General features: G+C 39.6%; 1 non-coding gene across 1 annotated transcript; it reads right to left on the bottom strand.

Moving 5' to 3' along the window:
- Positions 1-13,189: 13,189 nt before the first annotated feature.
- LOC130942803 (small nucleolar RNA R71) lies at positions 13,190-13,297 on the bottom strand. Its single transcript, XR_009071353.1, has one exon. It is a non-coding gene; the product is annotated as a small nucleolar RNA R71 (small nucleolar RNA).
- Positions 13,298-18,879: the final 5,582 nt, after the last annotated feature.

Genomic DNA, 18,879 nt, shown 5'->3' with positions numbered 1-18,879 from the left:
AGACAGCAAATTTTGAAGCCAAATACTGCAACAAGTAATTCATAGTTAACATAAACATAATATTTTTATACACAATGAATAACAGATTTAGGAAGAACATCCAATAAGTTTGTAGAAAAAAAAAAAAGAAAACACTCTTTAAGATCAACTTACCAATCTAGACTGTCCAACATCCCAAGCTGTGATCTTCTTTTCATAAGAAATCTCTGGAGCATATCTAATTCAAGATAATATGAACTTAATCATCAGAGTAAAAAATAAAAAGCTATCAAATGATATTAAAATACAAAAGAAAGGAAAATAGTTACATGTACCATTACCTAGGATCAGGCAATTCGTTTGACACATTAATGTGTTCATCAACTTCCAATGATAAACTGCTGCCACTAGACAAATTTATGGGATTATCTGGATTATCCCCAACCAGTGACCGATCTTGATCATTGTGTTCATCACCATCCGATGAAAACTGTTCATCCGATGGTTCAGACCCAGACAGAACAATGACATCAGCTGATGAGTCTTCTTCCATCCTGGTATACTTTATGTGGAAGACTCTTGACACATTATCAAGTGTCTCAGGGTCCATTAGCTCAGGAACATAGCAATCAGGATCAAGGTGAACTTGGATGGGTTGGTTGTCTTTATCAAACAATGAAATAAAAAAAATTCTAAAACCAACGTACCTAAATTGAACACATGCCGGTTTATCACTAAGATAGAAAGTTCTAATCATTTCAAATGAGTACTCAGTTATCAGCAACTGATCATTCTTTTTGATCACCTCCAAGGATAAACAATTATCTAACTCGTCAATCACATAGAATATTGGCCCGAATCCTTCCCCATGAGTTGAAACAAAATTTGAGGGAAGAGCTCTATCACCCTATGGTGGACGAAATTGTGATTCAAATTCTTGTATCATTTGTGATCAATGTTCTAATTATGGCTCTGGTGGAATTCACAACTCCGTTCAACTAACCAGCAAGTGTACTGGGTCGTCCAAGTAATAACCTTACGTGAGTAAGGGTCGAATCCACAGAGATTGTTGGTATGAAGCAAGCTATGGTCACCTTGCAAATCTCAGTTAGGCAAATTAAAATAGTTTATGAATAATGAATAAAGAGGAGTTAATAAAAAGGGATAGAGATACTTATGTAGATCAAGAGTGGGAATTTCAGATAAGCGGAATAGAGATGCTGCAGAGCTCTCGGACGCCTGCCCTCCTATTGCTTCTACTCAATCCTTCTTACTCCTTTCCATGGCAAGCTTTGTATAGGGGTTCACCATCAGCTGTGGCTACTTTCAATCCTCACGGGGAAATATCCTATGCGGCTGTCACTCGCATAGCTAACCAGTCTGGAGGCATCACCCATGGTTGATAGCTACATCCCATCCTCGCAGTGAAAGCTAATGCTCACGCACTCTGTCACAGTACGGCCAATCACCGGTTGGTTCCCTCCCCTACTGGAATAGAATCCCTCTTTTGCGTTTGTCACTAACGCCCAGCAGGTTACAGGTTTGAAGCACGTCACAGTCATTCATGAACGGAATCCTACTCGGAACACCACAGACAAGGTTGGACTTTCCGGATTCCCAGGATCCTACTCGGAACACCACAGACAAGGTTGGACTTTCCGGATCCAGACAAATGCCGCCATCTATCTAACTTATACCACGAAGATTCTGTTGGGGAATCTAAGAGATACACATTCAAGCTTGTGGTGCATGTAGAACGTAAGTGGTTGTCAATCACGCGCGTTCATAAGTGAGAATGATAATGAGGGTTATCTAACTCATCATCATTCATCATGTTCTTGAGTACGAATGAATATCTTGGAATAAGAATAAGATAGAGATTTGAATAAGAGAACATAGAACTTCATTAATCTTTGAGGTACAGCAGAGCTCCACACCCTTAATCTATGGTGTGCAGAAACTCCACCGTTGAAAATACATAAGTGAAAGAGGTTCAGGCATGGCCGAATGGCCAGCCCCTCTAAACGTGATCAATGATCTCCTAAGATGAAGAATAAAATAAAACTGAGACCAAAGATTTAACGTGGTCAAAAGACAACTAATACAATAGTTAAATGTACTATTTATAATAAACTAGCTCCTAGGGTTTAAATGAGTAAGTAATTGATGCATAAATCCACTTCCGGGGCCCACTTGGTGTATGCTTGGGCTGAGCTTGATCTATCCACGAGCTGAGGCTTCTCTTGGAGTTGAATTTCGAGTTATGATGTGTTTTGGGCGTTCAACTCCGGATAATGACGTTTTTCTGGCGTTTAACTCCAGAAAGGAGCGTGTACTTGGCGTTCAACGCCAAGTTGCGTCGTCATTCTTCGAATAAAGTATGGACTATTATATATTGCTGGAAAGCCCTTGATGTCTACTTTCCAACGCCGTTGAGAGCGCGCCATTTAGAGTTCTGTAGCTCCAGAAAATCCATTTCGAGTGCAGGGAGGTCAGAATCCAACAGCATCAGCAGTCCTTTTGTCAGCCTTTTTCAGAGTTTTGCTCAAATCCCTCAATTTCAGTCAGAATTTACCTGAAATCACAGAAAAACACACAAACTCATAGTAAAGTCCAGAAATGTGAATTTAACATAAAAACTAAGGAAAACATCCCTAAAAGTAGCTCAAACTTACTAAAAACTATATAAAAACAATGCCAAAAAGCGTACAAATTATCCGCTCATCACAACACCAAACTTAAATTGTTGCTTGTCCCCAAGCAACTGAAAATAAAATAGGATAAAAAGAAGAGAATATACTATAAAGTCCAAAATATCAATGAATATTAATTTAATTACATGAGCGGGACTTGTAGCTTTTTGCTTCTGAACAGTTTTGGCATCTCACTTTTTCCTTTGAAATTCAGAGTGATTGGTATCTCTAGGAACTTAGAATTTGGGATAGTGTTATTGACTTTCCTAGTTAAGCATGTTGATTCTTGAACACAGCTACTTTTGAGTCTTGGCTGTGGCCCTAAGCACTTTGTCTTCCAGTATTACCACCGGATACATAAATGCCACAGACACATAACTGGGTGAACCTTTTCAGATTGTGACTTAGCTTTGCTAAAGTCCCCAGTTAGTGGTGTCCAGAGCTCTTAAGCACACTCTTTTGCCTTGGATCACGACTTTAACCACTCAGTCTCAAGCTTTTTGCTTGGACCTTCATGACACAAGCACATGGTTAGGGACAGCTTGATTTAGCCGCTTAGGCCTGGATTTATTTCCTTGGGCCCTCCTATCCATTGATGCTCAAAGCCTTGGACCCTTGCTACCCTTGCCTTTTGGTTTTAAGGGCTATTGGCTTTTTCTATTGCTCCTTCTTTTTCTATATACTCTTTTTAGATAACTTTTTTTTTCACTGCTTTTTCTTGCTTCAAGAATCAATTTCATGATGTTTTTCAGATCATCAATAACATTTCTCTTTGTTCATCATTCTTTCAAGAACCAACAATTTTAACACTCATAAACAGCAAGATCCAAAGACATATGCACTGTTCATTCATTCATTCAGAAAACAAAAATATTGTCACCACATCAATATAATTAAACTAAATTCAATAATAATTTCGAAAATTATGTACTTCTTGTTCTTTTGAATTAAAACATTTTTCTTTTAAGAGAGGTGAAGGACTAATGGATTTTATTCATAGCTTTAAGGCATGGTTACATACTAATGATCATGAAATAAGGACACAAAACATAGATAAACACAATAATTAAAAACCGAAAACAGAAAGAAAATAAAGAACAAGGAATGAATCCACCTCTAGTGGCGTCTTCTTCTTGAAGGACCAATGATGTTCTTCAACTCTTCTATGTCCCTTCCTTGCCTTTGTTGCTCCTCCCTCATTGCTCTTTGATCTTCTCTTATTTCTTGGAGAGTGAGGGCGTGTTCATGGTGTTCCACCCTTAGTTGTTCCACATTATGGCTCAAATCTTCCAAGGAGGTATTAAGTTGCTCCCAATAGTTGTTGGGAGGAAAGTGCATTTGAGGCATTTGTTGATGGTGAACCTCCTCTTGTTCTCCTTGAGGGCCGTGAGGAACTTCCCTTGTTTGCTCCATCCTCTTCTTGGTGATGGGCTTGTCTTCTTCAATGGAGACATCTCCATCTATGATAACTCCGGCTGAATAACATAGATGGCATATGAGGTGAGGGAAGGCTAGCCGTGCCATGTATGAAGGCTTGTCAGCTATTTTGTAGAGTTCATTGGATATGACTTCATGAACCTCTACTTCCTCTCCAATCATGATGCTATGAATCATGATGGCCCGATCCACAGTAACTTCAGATCGGTTGCTTGTAGGAATGATGGATCTTTGGATGAATTCCAACCATCCTCTAGCTACAGGCTTGAGGTCCAGTCTTCTTAGTTGGACTGGATTACCTTTGGAGTCCATTTTCCATTGGGCGCCTTCCACACAAATGTCCTTAAGGACTTGGTCCAACCTTTGATCAAAGTTGACCCTTCTAGTGTAGGGGTGTTCATCACCTTGCATCATAGGTAAATGAAATGCCAACCTCACATTTTCCGGACTAAAATCCAAGTATTTCCCCCTAACCATGGTGATATAGTTTTTCGGACTTGGGTTCATACCTTGGTCATGGTTTCTAGTGATCCATGCATTGGCATAGAACTCTTGAACCATTAAAATTCCAACTTGTTGTATGGGGTTGGCTATGACTTCCCAACCTCTTCTTTGAATTTCAAGTCGGATTTCCGGATACTCATTCTTCTTGAGTTTGAAAGGGACCTCATGGATCACTTTCTTCTTTGCCACAACTTCATAGAAGTGGTCTTGGTGGCTTTTGGAGATGAATCTCTCTTTCTCCCATGACTCGGAAGTGGAAGCTTTTGCCTTCCCTTTTCCTTTTCTTGAGGAGACTCCGGTCTTGGGTGCCATTGATGGTGAATGAAAAACAAAAAGCTTAGGCTTTTTACCACACCAAACTTAAAATTTGCTTGTCCCCAACCAAAAGAAAAGAAGAGTAGAGGAAGAAGAAGAAAATATGGTAGAGAAGGAGAAGAGAAGGTTCGGCTATGTGGGAGAATGTGGGTTGAGTTGTGTGAAAATGTAAAAGAAAAGAAGGGTATTTATAGGGAGAGGGGAGGGTATAGGTTCGGCCATATTGGGTGGGAAAGGGTGGGAAATTGAATTTGAAAGTAGTGGGGGTAGGTGGGGTGTATGGGGAAGAGGGGTTGATGTGAATGGTGAATGGGGAAGTTGGGAAGAGGAATTGAGGTGATTGGTGAAGGGTGTTGGGAAGTGTGACATTGAGAATGAGATTTGGATTAGGAGAGTGTGAATAGGATTAAAAGAAATGTGGTAGGTGGGGATCCTGTGGGGTCCACAGATCCTGAGGTGAAAACAAATACCATTCCTTCACCATATAGGCATGTAACATGCCTTCATGCATCATTCTGGCGTTTAAACGCCCATTGATGCACGTTCTGGGCGTTAAACGCCCATGTTATGCATGTTTCTGGCGTTGAACGCCAGTTTCATGCTTGTTTCTGGCGTTCAGCGCCAGATTGTCCTCTGTGTGCGCATCCTGGCGTTTAACGCCAGGTTGTTGCTTGTTTTGGGCGTTCAACGCCAGAAAGATGCTCTGTTCTGGCGTTGAACGCCAGAAAGATGCTCCTTCTGGGCGTTGAACGCCAACCCGTGCGTCCCTTGGGTGAAAAATTTTTTTCTTCTGTTTTTGACTCTATTTTTAATTTTTTTGATTTTTTTCGTGACTCCTCATGATCATGTACCTAATAAAACACAAAAATAACAAAGAAACAAAATAAAATAAAATTAGATAAATAAAATTGGGTTGCCTCCCAACAAGCGCTTCTTTAATGTCAATAGCTTGACAGTGGCTCTCATGGAGCCACATGGTGATCAGGTCAATTTAAGTGTGGTATTCCCAACACCAAACTTAGAGTTTGGATATGGGGTTTGAACACCAAACTTAGAGTTTGGTTGTGGCCTCACAACACCAAACTTAGAGTTTGACTGTGTGGGCTCTTCTTGACTCTGAACTGAGAGAAGCTCTTCATGCTTACTCTCTTTTGTCATAGAGGGATGGCCATGTGCTTGAAACACAAGGTAGTCCCCATTCAATTGAAGGACTAACTCACCTCTGTTGACATCTATCACAGCTCCTGCTGTGGCTAGGAAAGGTCTTCCTAGGATGATGCATTCATCACCTTCCTTCCTAGTATCTAGGATTATGAAGTCAGTAGGGATGTAAAGGCCTTCAACCTTCACTGGTACATCCTCTACTAATCCATATGCTTGCCTCACTGACTTATCTGCCAGTTGTAATGAGAACAAGGCAGGTTGCACCTCAATGATCCCTAGCTTCTCCATTACAGAGAGTGGCATAAGGTTTATCCCTGACCCAAGATCACATAGAGCTTTTTCAAAGCTCATGGTGCCAATGGTGCAAGGTATTAAGAACTTGCCAGGATCTTGTTTCTTTTGAGGTAGAGTTTTCTGAATCCAAGTATCTAGTTCACTAATGAGCAAGGGAGGTTTACTTTCCCAAGTCTCATTACCAAACAGCTTGGCATTCAGCTTCATGATAGCTCCTAAATATAGAGCAGCTTGCTCTCCAATCACATTTTCATCCTCTTCAGAGGATGAATATTCTTCAGAGCTCATGAATGGCAGAAGGAGATTTAATGGGATCTCTATGGTCTCTAGATGAGCCTCAGATTCCTCTGGATCCTTAATAGGAAACTCCTTCTTGCTTAAGGGACGTCCCAGGAGGTCTTCCTCCTTAGGATTTTCGTCCTCCTCCTCCCTAGTGCATTCGGCCTCTTTGATTAAATCAATGGCCTTGCACTCTTCTTTTGGATTTTCTTCAGTATTGCCTGGGAGAGCACTGGAAGGGGTTTCAATAACTTTCTTACTCAGCTGGCCCACTTGTGCCTCCAAATTTCTAATAGAGGATCTTGTTTCATTCATGAAACTGAAAGTGGCCTTTGACAGATCAGAGACTATGTTGGCTAAATTAGAATTGTTTTGTCCAGAGTTCTCTGTCTGTTGCTGAGAAGATGATGGATATGGCTTACTATTATTCAGCCTTGCACGTCCACCATTGTTAAAACCTTGTTGAGGTTTTTGTTGATCCTTCCAGGAGAAATTTGGATGATTTCTCCATGATGAGTTATAGGTGTTTCCATAAGGTTCACCTAAGTAATTAACCTCTACCATGGCAGGGTTTTCAGGATCATAAGCTTCTTCAGAAGCTTCCTCTCTATTACTGTTGGATACATGTTGTAATCCATTCAGATTTTGAGAGATCATGTTGACCTGTTGAGTCAACACTTTGTTCTGAGCCAATATGGCATTCAGAGCATCAATTTCAAGAACTCCTTTCTTCTGAGGTACCCCATTATTCACGGAATTCCTCTCAGAGGTGTACATAAACTGGTTGTTTGCAACCATGTCAATGAGTTCTTGAGCCTCTTCAGGCGTTTTCTTCAGGTGAATAGATCCACCTGCAGAATGATCCAGTGACATTTTCGAAAATTCAGAGAGACCATAATAGAATATATCTAATATGGTCCATTCTGAAAACATGTCAGATGGACATCTCTTAGTCAGTTGCTTGTATCTTTCCCAAGCTTCATAGAGGGATTCACCATCTTTTTGTTTGAAGGTTTGAACATCCACTCTCAGCTTGCTCAGCTTTTGAGGAGGAAAGAACTTATCTAAGAATGCAGTGACAAGCTTATCCCATGAGTCCAGGCTGTCTTTGGGTTGTGAATCCAACCATACTCTAGCTTTGTCTCTTACAGCAAAAGGGAAAAGCAAGAGTCTGTAGACTTCAGGATTAACTCCATTTGTCTTTACAGTGTCACAGATCTGCAAGAACTCAGTTAAAAACTGGTAAGGATCTTCAGATGGAAGTCCATAAAACTTGCAGTTTTGTTGCATTAAAGCAACTAGTTGAGGCTTAAGCTCAAAGTTATTGGCTCCAATGGCAAGAATGGAGATGCTTCTTCCATCAAATTTGGATGTTGGCTTAGTGAAGTCACCAAGCACTCTCCTTGCATCATTATTATTATTTTCGGCCATCACCTCTTGTGCTAATGTTTCTGAAAGGTTGTTTCTGGATTGTTGTATTTTAGCTTCTCTTAATTTTCTCTTCAGAGTCCTTTCAGGTTCTGGATCAATTTCAACAAGAGTGCCTTTATCCTTGTTCCTGCTCATATGAAAGAGAAGAAAACAAAAAAGAAAAAGGAATCCTCTATGTCACAGTATAGAGATTCCTTTATGTTAGTAGAAAGAAGGGGGTAGAAGAAAGAGGAATGGATTCGGATTCTTGGATGAAGAGAGGTGGAGAGAAGTGTTAGTAATTAAATAATTAAATAGAAGAAGAAAAGAGAAGAGGGATTTCGAAACTAATTTTGAAAAAGAGGTTAGTGATTTTCGAAAATTAGAGATAAAATATAATTAAAATTAAAACATGAAACAATTAATTAATTAAAAAGAATTTTTGAAAAAGAGAGAGATATTTTCGAAAATAGGAAAGAGAAAAGTAGTTAGGTGGTTTTGAAAAAGATAAGAAACAAACAAAAAGTTAGTTAGTTAATTGAAAAAGATTTGAAATCAAATTTTGAAAAAGATAACAAGATAGCAAATTAGATAAGATATTTTGAAATCAAATTTGAAAAAAATATAAATTTTTTGAAAAAGATAAAATAAAAGATAAAAAGATTTAATTCAAAATTTTTGAAATTATTTACTTCACTAACAAGAAACTACAAGATAAGATTCTAGAACTTAAAGATTGAACCTTTCTTAACAAGAAAGTAACAAACTTCAAATTTTTGAACCAATCACATTAATTATTAGTGAATTTTCGAAAATTACATGTAAAGATAAGAAAAAGATTTTGAAAATAATTTGAAAAAGATTTTTGAAATTTTCGAAAAATAGAAAAGAATTGAAAAAGATATGATTTTTGAAAAAGATTTTGAAAAAAAGATTTTAAAAATTTTGAAATTTTGACTTGACTTGTAAGAAACAACTAATTTTGAAAATTTTTGACCAAGTCAACCCAAAATTTCGAAAAGTTGGAGGGAAATAAGGAAAAGATATTTTGATTTTTGAATTTTTAAAGAAAAACACAAAAATGACCGAAAACATGAAAATTTTGGATCAAGACACAAGATGCATGCAAGAATGCTATGAATGTCAAGATGAACACCAAGAACACTTTGAAGATTGATGAGCGGATAATTTGTATACTTTTTGGCATTGTTTTTAGTATGTTTTTGATATCTTTTAGTTAGATTTTAGTACATTTTTATTAGTTTTTATTTAAAATTCACTTTTCTGGACTTTACTATGAGTTTGTGTGTTTTTCTGTGATTTCAGGTATTTTCTGGCTGAAATTGAGGGACCTGAGCAAAAATCTGATTCAGAGACCAAAAAGGACTGCAGATGCTGTTGGATTCTGACCTCCCTGCACTCGAAGTGGATTTTCTGGAGCTACAGAAGCCCAATTGGCGCGCTCTCAACGGCGTTGGAAAGTAGACATCCAGGGCTTTCCAGCAATATATAATAGTCCATACTTTGTCCAAGATTTGATGGCCCAAACCCGCGAAGCAATCCGGCCTCAGGAATTCCAGCGTTAAACGCCGGAACAGGAATAAAAGTTGGAGTTAAACGCCCAAACTGGCATGGGAGCTGGCGTTTAACTCCAGAAAAGGTCTCTACACGAATTTCCTTGATTGCTCAGCCCAAGCACACACCAAGTGGGCCCGGAAGTGGATTTTTATGTCATTTACTCATTTCTGTACACCTTAGGTTACTAGTTTACTATTAATAGGACCTTTTACTATTGTATTAGCAGACTTTGGTAGCTATCTTCACTTTTATGCTATCTTAGATCTTTGGGAGGCTGGCCATTCGGCCATGCCTGGACCTTATGCTTATGTATTTTCAACGGTGGAGTTTCTACACACCATAGATTAAGGGTGTGAAGCTCTGCTGTACCTCGAGTATTAATGCAATTACTATTGTTCTTCTATTCAACTCCGCTTGTTCTTTATCTAAGATATCACTCGTTCTTCAACCTATGAACAAGGTGACTGACAACCATTCTTGTTCTACAAGCATTCGAGGCTTTAGTGAATATCTCTTGGATTTCCGATTGCACGATGCATGGTTGATCGCCTGACAACCGAGTGCTCGCCTGACAAACGAGCCAGCCATTCCGTGAGATCAGAGTCTTCGTGGTATAGGCAAGAACTGATGGCAGCATTCAAGAGAATCCGGAAGGTCTAACCTTGTCTGTGGTGTTCTGAGTAGGATTCAATGATTGAATGACTGTGACGTGCTTCAAACCCTGAGGGCGGGCGTTAGTGATAACGCAAAAGAATCACTGGATTCTATTCCGGCCTGATTGAGAACCGACAGATAAATTCCGCTATGCCGTGACAGGACATATGCAATCGCTTTCACTGAGAGGATGGGAGGTAGCTGCTGACAACAGTGAGACCCTACACGAGTTTGCCATGGAAAGGAGTAAGAAGGATTGGATGAAGGCAGTAGGAAAGCAGAGAGACGGAAGGGAAGGCATCTTCATACACTTGTCTGAAGCTCTTACACCAATGATATACATAAGTATCACTATCTTTATCTTGCATGTTATTTTCGTTCATCATCATCATATACATTTGAGTTTGCCTAACTAAGATTTACAAGATGACCATAGCTTGCTTCAATACTAACAATCTCCGTGGGATCGACCCTTACTCACGTAAGGTTTATTACTTGGACGACCCAGTGCACTTGCTGGTTAGTTGTGCGAAGTTGTGTAATGCCATGGTATTGAGCCACCAAGTTCTTGGAGCCATTACCGGGGATTATTTGAGTTGTGAAAAAGTATTGTTCACAATTTCGCGCACCAAGTTTTTGGCGCCGTTGCCGGGGATTGTTCATGTTTTGAGCAAGCTTTTGGTAACATCAGAGCCAAGATCCGGCAACAACATCAAATTTTTGGTGTTATTGCCCGGGATTGTTTAGGCTGGACAACTGACGGTTCATCTTGTTGCTTAGATTAGGTATTTTTTTTTTCGAAATTCTTGAAGGTGAATTCTAGAGTTTCATGATGATTTGTTGAAATCTGGCTGGCTGAGAAGCCATGTCTAATCTGATTGGACCGAGGTTTCAACTTATCACCACAAGAGCTTGTTGATTTCGTATCAATCTTGCTGTTGGAGCAGTGATTTGCTAAGGCTTGGCTGACCTTGGTCATGTCTAGTGTTTGGACCGAAGCTTTCTTTGAAAGCTTGGCTGGCTGTGAAGCCATGTCTAATTCCTGGACCGGAGCCTTAGACTAGCATTGCACTGATTCCTGGAATTCTCATTAAGAATTTTGATACTTTTTTTTCACTTAATTTTCGAAAAATACAAAAAAATTTGCAAAACCATAAAATCCCAAAAATATTTCTTGTTTGAGTCTAGAGTCTCATCTTAAGTTTAGTGTCAAATGCATGTTTTTGTTATATTTTTCGAATCCATGCATATAATTCTTTGTTTTGATCTTTGAATTCTATTGACTTGAAGTATTTTGTGTGTCTCATATGCATTTTCATGTTGTTAGTGTCAGTAGTACACAAACTGCTAAGTTTGGTGTCTTGCATGCATTGTTAATTGATTCCTTTTGCATTTTGATTATCAAAAATCCAAAATATTTTTAATTTGTGTCCTTTCAAGTCAATGATACAAAGAATTGAAGATTCAAAACATGCTGCAGAGGAATTATACAGAAAAAGCTGAGCATTCAAAAATGCCCAGTGAAGAAGGCAGACTGGCGTTTAAACGCCAGCCAGGGTACCTGGTTGGGCGTTTAACGCCCAAAAAGGGTGCATTTTGGGCGTTAAACGCCAGAATGTATACCATTCTGGGCGTTTAACGCCAGGATGGTGCAGGGGGAAGATTTTGTTTTCAAAATCAAATTTTTTTTTAGTTTTTCAAAATCAAATCTTTTTCAAATCAAATCTTTTCAATCAAATGTTTTCAAAATCAATTTCTTTCCTTTTTAAAAGATACTTACTAACAATTAATGATTTGATTGAACATCACAAGATTGTTACCTTTTCTGTTGAGAAGGTTTTTAATGTTTGAATCATATCTTTTCTTGTTAGGCAAGTCATCAATTTTTAAAATCATATCTTTTCAAATTGTTTTTAAAATCATATCTTTTCAAATAGTTTTCAAATCATATCTTCTCAATCACATTTTTTTTTATATCTTCTTAACCACATCTTTTTCAAAATAACTTTCAATCAAATCTTCTTAATTTCTAAGTTCAAATTCTTTTTCAAAAATCACTTAATTTCTTTTCCACTTTGATTTTCGAAAATCAATTGATGTTTTTCAAAAATGTTTTCAAAGTATTTTAATTAATTTTCGAAAATAAACTTCCCTCCTTCCCACATCCTCCTGTTTATGGAGTGCCACTCCTTCTCAATGCACAATTCGAACCTTATCTAACTAAAGTTCGAATTCATCTTCTCCTTCTTCTTTCTATTTCTCTTTTCCTCTGACATTTCAAGGAATCTCTATACTGTGACATAGAGGACTCCACATTTTCTTGTTCTCTTCTCTATCATATGAGCAGGAGCAGAGACAAAGGCATTCTTGTTGAAGCTGACCCTGAACCCGAGAGAACCTTGAAGAGAAAGCTAAGAGAAGCCAAGGCACAACTCTCTTTAGAGGACCTGACCGAATTCTTCAAGGAAGAAGAACACATGGCAGCAGAAAACAACAACAATGCAAACAATGCAAGGAAGGTGCTGGGTGACTTTACTGCACCTACTCCTGATTTTTATGGGAGAAGCATCTCTATCCCTGCCATTGGAGCAAACAACTTTGAGCTTAAGCCTCAATTAGTTTCTCTAATGCAACAGAATTGCAAGTTCCATGGACTTCCAATGGAAGATCCTCATCAGTTTTTAGCTGAATTCTTGCAAATCTGTGACACAGTCAAGACTAATGGGGTTGACCCTGAAGTCTATAGACTGATGCTATTCCCTTTTGCTGTAAGAGACAGAGCTAGAATATGGTTGGACTCTCAACCTAAAGAAAGCCTGGACTCATGGGAAAAGCTAGTCAATGCCTTCTTGGCAAAATTCTTTCCACCACAAAGATGGAGTAAGCTTAGAGTGGAAGTCCAAACCTTTAGACAAAAGGATGGAGAATCCCTCTATGAAGCTTGGGAAAGATACAAACAATTAATCAGAAAATGTCCTTCTGACATGCTTTCTGAATGGAGCATCATAGGTATTTTCTATGATGGTCTCTCTGAACTATCTAAGATGTCCTTGGATAGCTCTGCAGGAGGATCTCTTCATCTGAAGAAGACGCCTACTGAAGCTCAAGAACTGATTGAAATGGTTGCAAATAACCAATTCATGTACACTTCTGAAAGAAATCCTGTGAACAATAGGACTAGTCAGAAGAAAGGAGTTCTTGATATTGACACTCTGAATGCCATTTTGGCCCAGAATAAAATATTGACTCAACAAGTCAATTTGATTTCTCAAAGTCTGTCTGGAATGCAAAATGCACCAAACAGTACTAAGGAAGCTTCATCTGAGGAAGAAGCTTATGATCCTGAGAACCCTTCCATGGAAGAGGTAAATTACCTAGGAGAACCCTATGGTAACACCTATAATTCTTCATGGAGAAATCACCCAAATCTTTCATGGAAGAATCACGAGAGACCTCAACAAGGTTTCAATAACAATGGTGGAAGAAACAGGTTTAACAATGGCAAGCCTCTTCCATCATCTTCTCAGCAACAGACAGAGAGCTCTAAGCAGAATAATTCTGACTTAGCAACCATGGTCTCTGATCTGATCAAAACCACTCAAAGTTTCATGACTGAAACTAGATCTTCCATTAGGAATTTGGAAGGACAAGTGGGTCAGCTGAGCAAGAAAATTACTGAACTTCCTCCAAGCACTCTCCCAAGTAACACTGAAGAAAATCCAAAAGGAGAGTGCAAAGCCATAAACATGGCCGAATTCTGGGAGGAAGAAGAGGCAGTGAACGCCACTGAGGAAGGCCTCACTGGACGTCCACTGGCCTCTAATGAGTTCCCCAATGAGGAACCTTGGGAATCTGAGGCTCAGACTGAGACCATAGAGATTCCCTTGGACTTGCTACTGCCTTTCATGAGCTCTAATGAGTATTCTTCCTCTGAAGAGGATGAGTATGTCACTGAAGAGCAAGTTGCTAAATACCTTGGAGCAATCATGAAGCTAAATGACAAGTTATTTGGAAATGAGACTTGGGAAGATGAACCTCCCTTGCTCACCAAAGAACTGGATGACCTGTCTAGGCAGAAACTGCCTCAAAAGAGGCAGGATCCTGGGAAGTTTTCTATACCTTGTACCATAGGCACCATGACCTTCAAGAAGGCCTTGTGTGACTTAGGGTCAAGTGTAAACCTCATGCCCCTCTCTGTAATGGAGAAATTAGGGATCTTTGAGGTGCAAGCTGCAAAAATCTCACTAGAAATGGCAGACAACTCAAGAAAACAAGCCCATGGACTTGTAGAGGATGTTCTGGTTAAGATTGAAGACCATTACATTCCTACTGATTTCATAGTCCTAGAGACTGGGAAGTGCATGGATGAATCCATCATCCTTGGCAGACCATTCCTAGCCACAGCAAAGGCTGTGATTGATGTTGATAGAGGAGAGTTGATCATTCAAGTGAATGAAGAATCCATGGTGTTTAAGGCCCAAGGATATCCCTCTATCATCATGGAGAGGAAGCATGAAGAGCTTCTCTCAAAACAGAGCCAAACAGAGCCCCCACAGTCAAACTCTAAGTTTGGTGTTGGGAGGCCACAACCAAACTCTAAGTTTGGTGTTGAAACCCCACATTCAAACTCTAAGTTTGGTGTTGGGAGGTTTCAACAAGGTTCTGAGTGTTTCTGAGGCTCCATGGGAGTCCTCTGTCAAGCTAATGACACTAAAGAAGCGCTTGTTGGGAGGCAACCCAATGTTTTATAATTAATTATTTTCTTTTGTTATTTTATCTTTTTTGTAGGTTGATGATCATAAGAAGTCACAAAAACAATGAAAAAAGCAAAAACAGAATGAAAAACAGGAAGAAAAACAGCACACCCTGGAGGAAGATGCTGCTGGCATTCAAACGCCAGTCAGCCTAGCAGTTGGGCGTTTAACGCCCAGTCTGGCACCTTTCTGGGCGTTTAACGCCAGAAAAGGGCACCAGACTGGCGTTAAACGCCAGTAAAGGGCAACAACCTGGCGTTAAACGCCAGGAATGGGCACCAGCCCGGCGTTTAACGCCAGAAATGGGTCAAAACGTGGATTTTGATGCCATTTGGTGCAGGGATGACTTTTCCTTGACACTACAGGATCTGTGGACCCCACAGGACCCTACCATCACTCTCTCTCTTCTTCCCCCATTCACCAATCACCTGAACACCTCTTCCCCAAAAACCCCTCACCTATCAAATCCCATCTTTCTCTTCACCACTCACATCCATCCTTCATAAAACCCCACCAACCTCACCCTTCAAATTCAAACCACTTACCCTCCCAAACCCACCCTTTGGCCGAACACACTACCCTCCCCCTCTTCCTCATTTCTTCTTCTTCTACTCCTTTCTTTCTTCTTTTGCTCGAGGACGAGCAAACATTTTAAGTTTGGTGTGGTAAAAGCGTTGCTTTTTCGTTTTTTCCATAACCATTATGGCACCAAAGGCCGGAGAAACCTCTAAAAAGAGGAAAGGGAAAGCAAAAGCTTCCACCTCCGAGTCATGGGAGATGGATAGATTCCTCTCAAAGGTGCATCAAGACCACTTCTATGAAGTTGTGGCCTTGAAGAAGGTGATCCCCGAAGTCCCCTTTTTACTCAAAAAGGGTGAATATCCGGAGATCCGCCATGAGATCCAAAGAAGAGGTTGGGAAGTTCTCACCAACCCCATTCAACAAGTTGGAATCTTGATGGTTCAAGAGTTCTATGCCAATGCATGGATCACAAAGAACCATGACCAAAGTGTGAACCCGAATCCAAAGAATTATCTTACTATGGTTCGGGGGAAATACTTGGATTTTAGTCCGGAGAGTGTGAGGGTGGCGTTCAACTTGCCTATGATGCAAGGAGATGAGCATCCTTTCACTAGAAGGGTCAACTTTGATCAAAGGTTGGACCAAGTCCTCACAGTCATATGTGAAGAGGGCGCACAATGGAAGCAAGATTCAAGAGGAAAGCCGGTCCAATTGAGAAGGCATGACCTCAAGCCCGTGGCTAGAGGATGGTTAGAGTTCATACAACGCTCAATCATTCCCACTAGCAACCGGTCCGAAGTTACCATAGACCGGGCCATCATGATCCATAGCATCATGATTGGAGAAGAAATAGAAGTTCATGAGGTTATAGCCCAAGAACTCTATAAGGTGGCGGACAAGACCTCCACTTTGGCAAGATTAGCCTTTCCTCACCTCATTTGTCACCTCTGTTATTCAGTTGGAGTTGACATAGAAGGAGATATCCCCATTGATGAGGACAAGCCCATCACCAAGAAAAGGATGGAATACACAAGAGACCCCTCTCATCAAGAAATCCCTGAGATTCCTCAAGGGATGAACTTTCCTCCACAAAACTATTGGGAGCAACTAAACACCTCCCTAGGAGAATTAAGTTCCAACATGGGACAACTAAGGGTGGAGCATCAAGAACACTCCATTCTCCTCCATGAAATTAGAGAAGATCAAAGAATCATGAGGGAGGAGCAACAAAGACAAGGAAGAGACATTGAGGAGCTCAAGCACTCCATAGGACCTTCAAAAGCAAGGAAGAGCCGCCATCACTAAGGTGGACCCATTCCTTGATTTCCTTGTTCTTTATTCCTTTGTTTTTCGAATTTTATGCTTTATGTTATCCATGTTTGTGTCTTATGATCATTAGTGTCTTAGTGTCTATGCCTTAAAGTTATGAATGTCCTATGAATCCATCACCTTTCTTGAATAAAAATGTGCTTAATTGAAAAAGGAAGAATTGCATGAATTTTGAATTTTATAATAGTTTAATTATTTTGATGTGGTGGCAATATTTTTGTTCTCTGAATGTATGTGTAAACAGTGCATATGTATCTTGAATTTGTGGTTCATGAATGTTGGCTCTTGAAAGAATGATGAAAAAGGAGACATGTTACTGAGGATCTGAAAAATCAATAAAATGATTCTTGAAGCAAGAAAAAGCTATTCAAAAAAAAAAAAAAAAAAAAAAAAAGAGAAAAAAACCGGAAAAAAAAAAAAATCGAAAAAAAAAAAAAAAAAGAAAGAAAAAGAAAAAAAAAGAAATAAAGTTGTGATCCAAGGCAAATAAGAGTGTGCTTAAGAACCCTGGACACCTCTAATTGGGGACTTTAGCAAAGCTGAGTCACAATCTGAAAAGGTTCACCCAATTATGTGTCTGTGGCATGTATGTATCCGGTGGTAATACTGGAAGACAGAGTGCTTTGGGCCACAGCCAAGACTCAATAAATAGCTATGTTCAAGAATCATCATACTTTACTAGGAGAATCATTAAACACTATCTGGACTCTGAGTTCCTAAAGAAGCCAACCATTCTGAATTTCAAGGGATAGATTGAGATGCCAAAACTGTTCAGAGACAGAAGGTTAAAAGCCCCGCTCATCTAATTAATACTGATCTTCACAGATGTTTTTGGAATTCATTGCATATTCTCTTCTTTTGATCTTATTTGATTTTCAGTTGCTTGAGGATAAGCAACAATTTAAGTTTGGTGTTGTGATGAGCGGATAATTTGTATACTTTTTGGCATTGTTTTTAGTATGTTTTTGATATCTTTTAGTTAGATTTTAGTACATTTTTATTAGTTTTTATTTAAAATTCACTTTTCTGGACTTTACTATGAGTTTGTGTGTTTTTCTGTAATTTCAGGTATTTTCTGGCTGAAATTGAGGGACCTGAGCAAAAATCTGATTCAGAGACCAAAAAGGACTGCAGATGCTGTTGGATTCTGACCTCCCTGCACTCGAAGTGGATTTTCTGGAGCTACAGAAGCCCAATTGGCGCGCTCTCAACGGCGTTGGAAAGTAGACATCCAGGGCTTTCCAGCAATATATAATAGTCCATACTTTGTCCAAGATTTGATGGCCCAAACCCGCGAAGCAATCCGGCCTCAGGAATTCCAGCGTTAAACGCCGGAACAGGAATAAAAGTTGGAGTTAAACGCCCAAACTGGCATGGGAGCTGGCGTTTAACTCCAGAAAAGGTCTCTACACGAATTTCCTTGATTGCTCAGCCCAAGCACACACCAAGTGGGCCCGGAAGTGGATTTTTATGTCATTTACTCATTTCTGTACACCTTAGGTTACTAGTTTACTATTAATAGGACCTTTTACTATTGTATTAGCAGACTTTGGTAGCTATCTTCACTTTTATGCTATCTTAGATCTTTGGGAGGCTGGCCATTCGGCCATGCCTGGACCTTATGCTTATGTATTTTCAACGGTGGAGTTTCTACACACCATAGATTAAGGGTGTGAAGCTCTGCTGTACCTCGAGTATTAATGCAATTACTATTGTTCTTCTATTCAACTCCGCTTGTTCTTTATCTAAGATATCACTCGTTCTTCAACCTATGAACAAGGTGACTGACAACCATTCTTGTTCTACAAGCATTCGAGGCTTTAGTGAATATCTCTTGGATTTCCGATTGCACGATGCATGGTTGATCGCCTGACAACCGAGTGCTCGCCTGACAAACGAGCCAGCCATTCCGTGAGATCAGAGTCTTCGTGGTATAGGCAAGAACTGATGGCAGCATTCAAGAGAAT

Source organism: Arachis stenosperma, chromosome 7 (assembly GCF_014773155.1).
Source record: "Arachis stenosperma cultivar V10309 chromosome 7, arast.V10309.gnm1.PFL2, whole genome shotgun sequence".
In the NCBI taxonomy this organism is placed as follows: domain Eukaryota; kingdom Viridiplantae; phylum Streptophyta; class Magnoliopsida; order Fabales; family Fabaceae; genus Arachis; species Arachis stenosperma.
The sequence above is the reverse complement of the archived record's forward strand: the minus strand, read 5'-3'. Positions and strand labels throughout refer to the sequence as shown.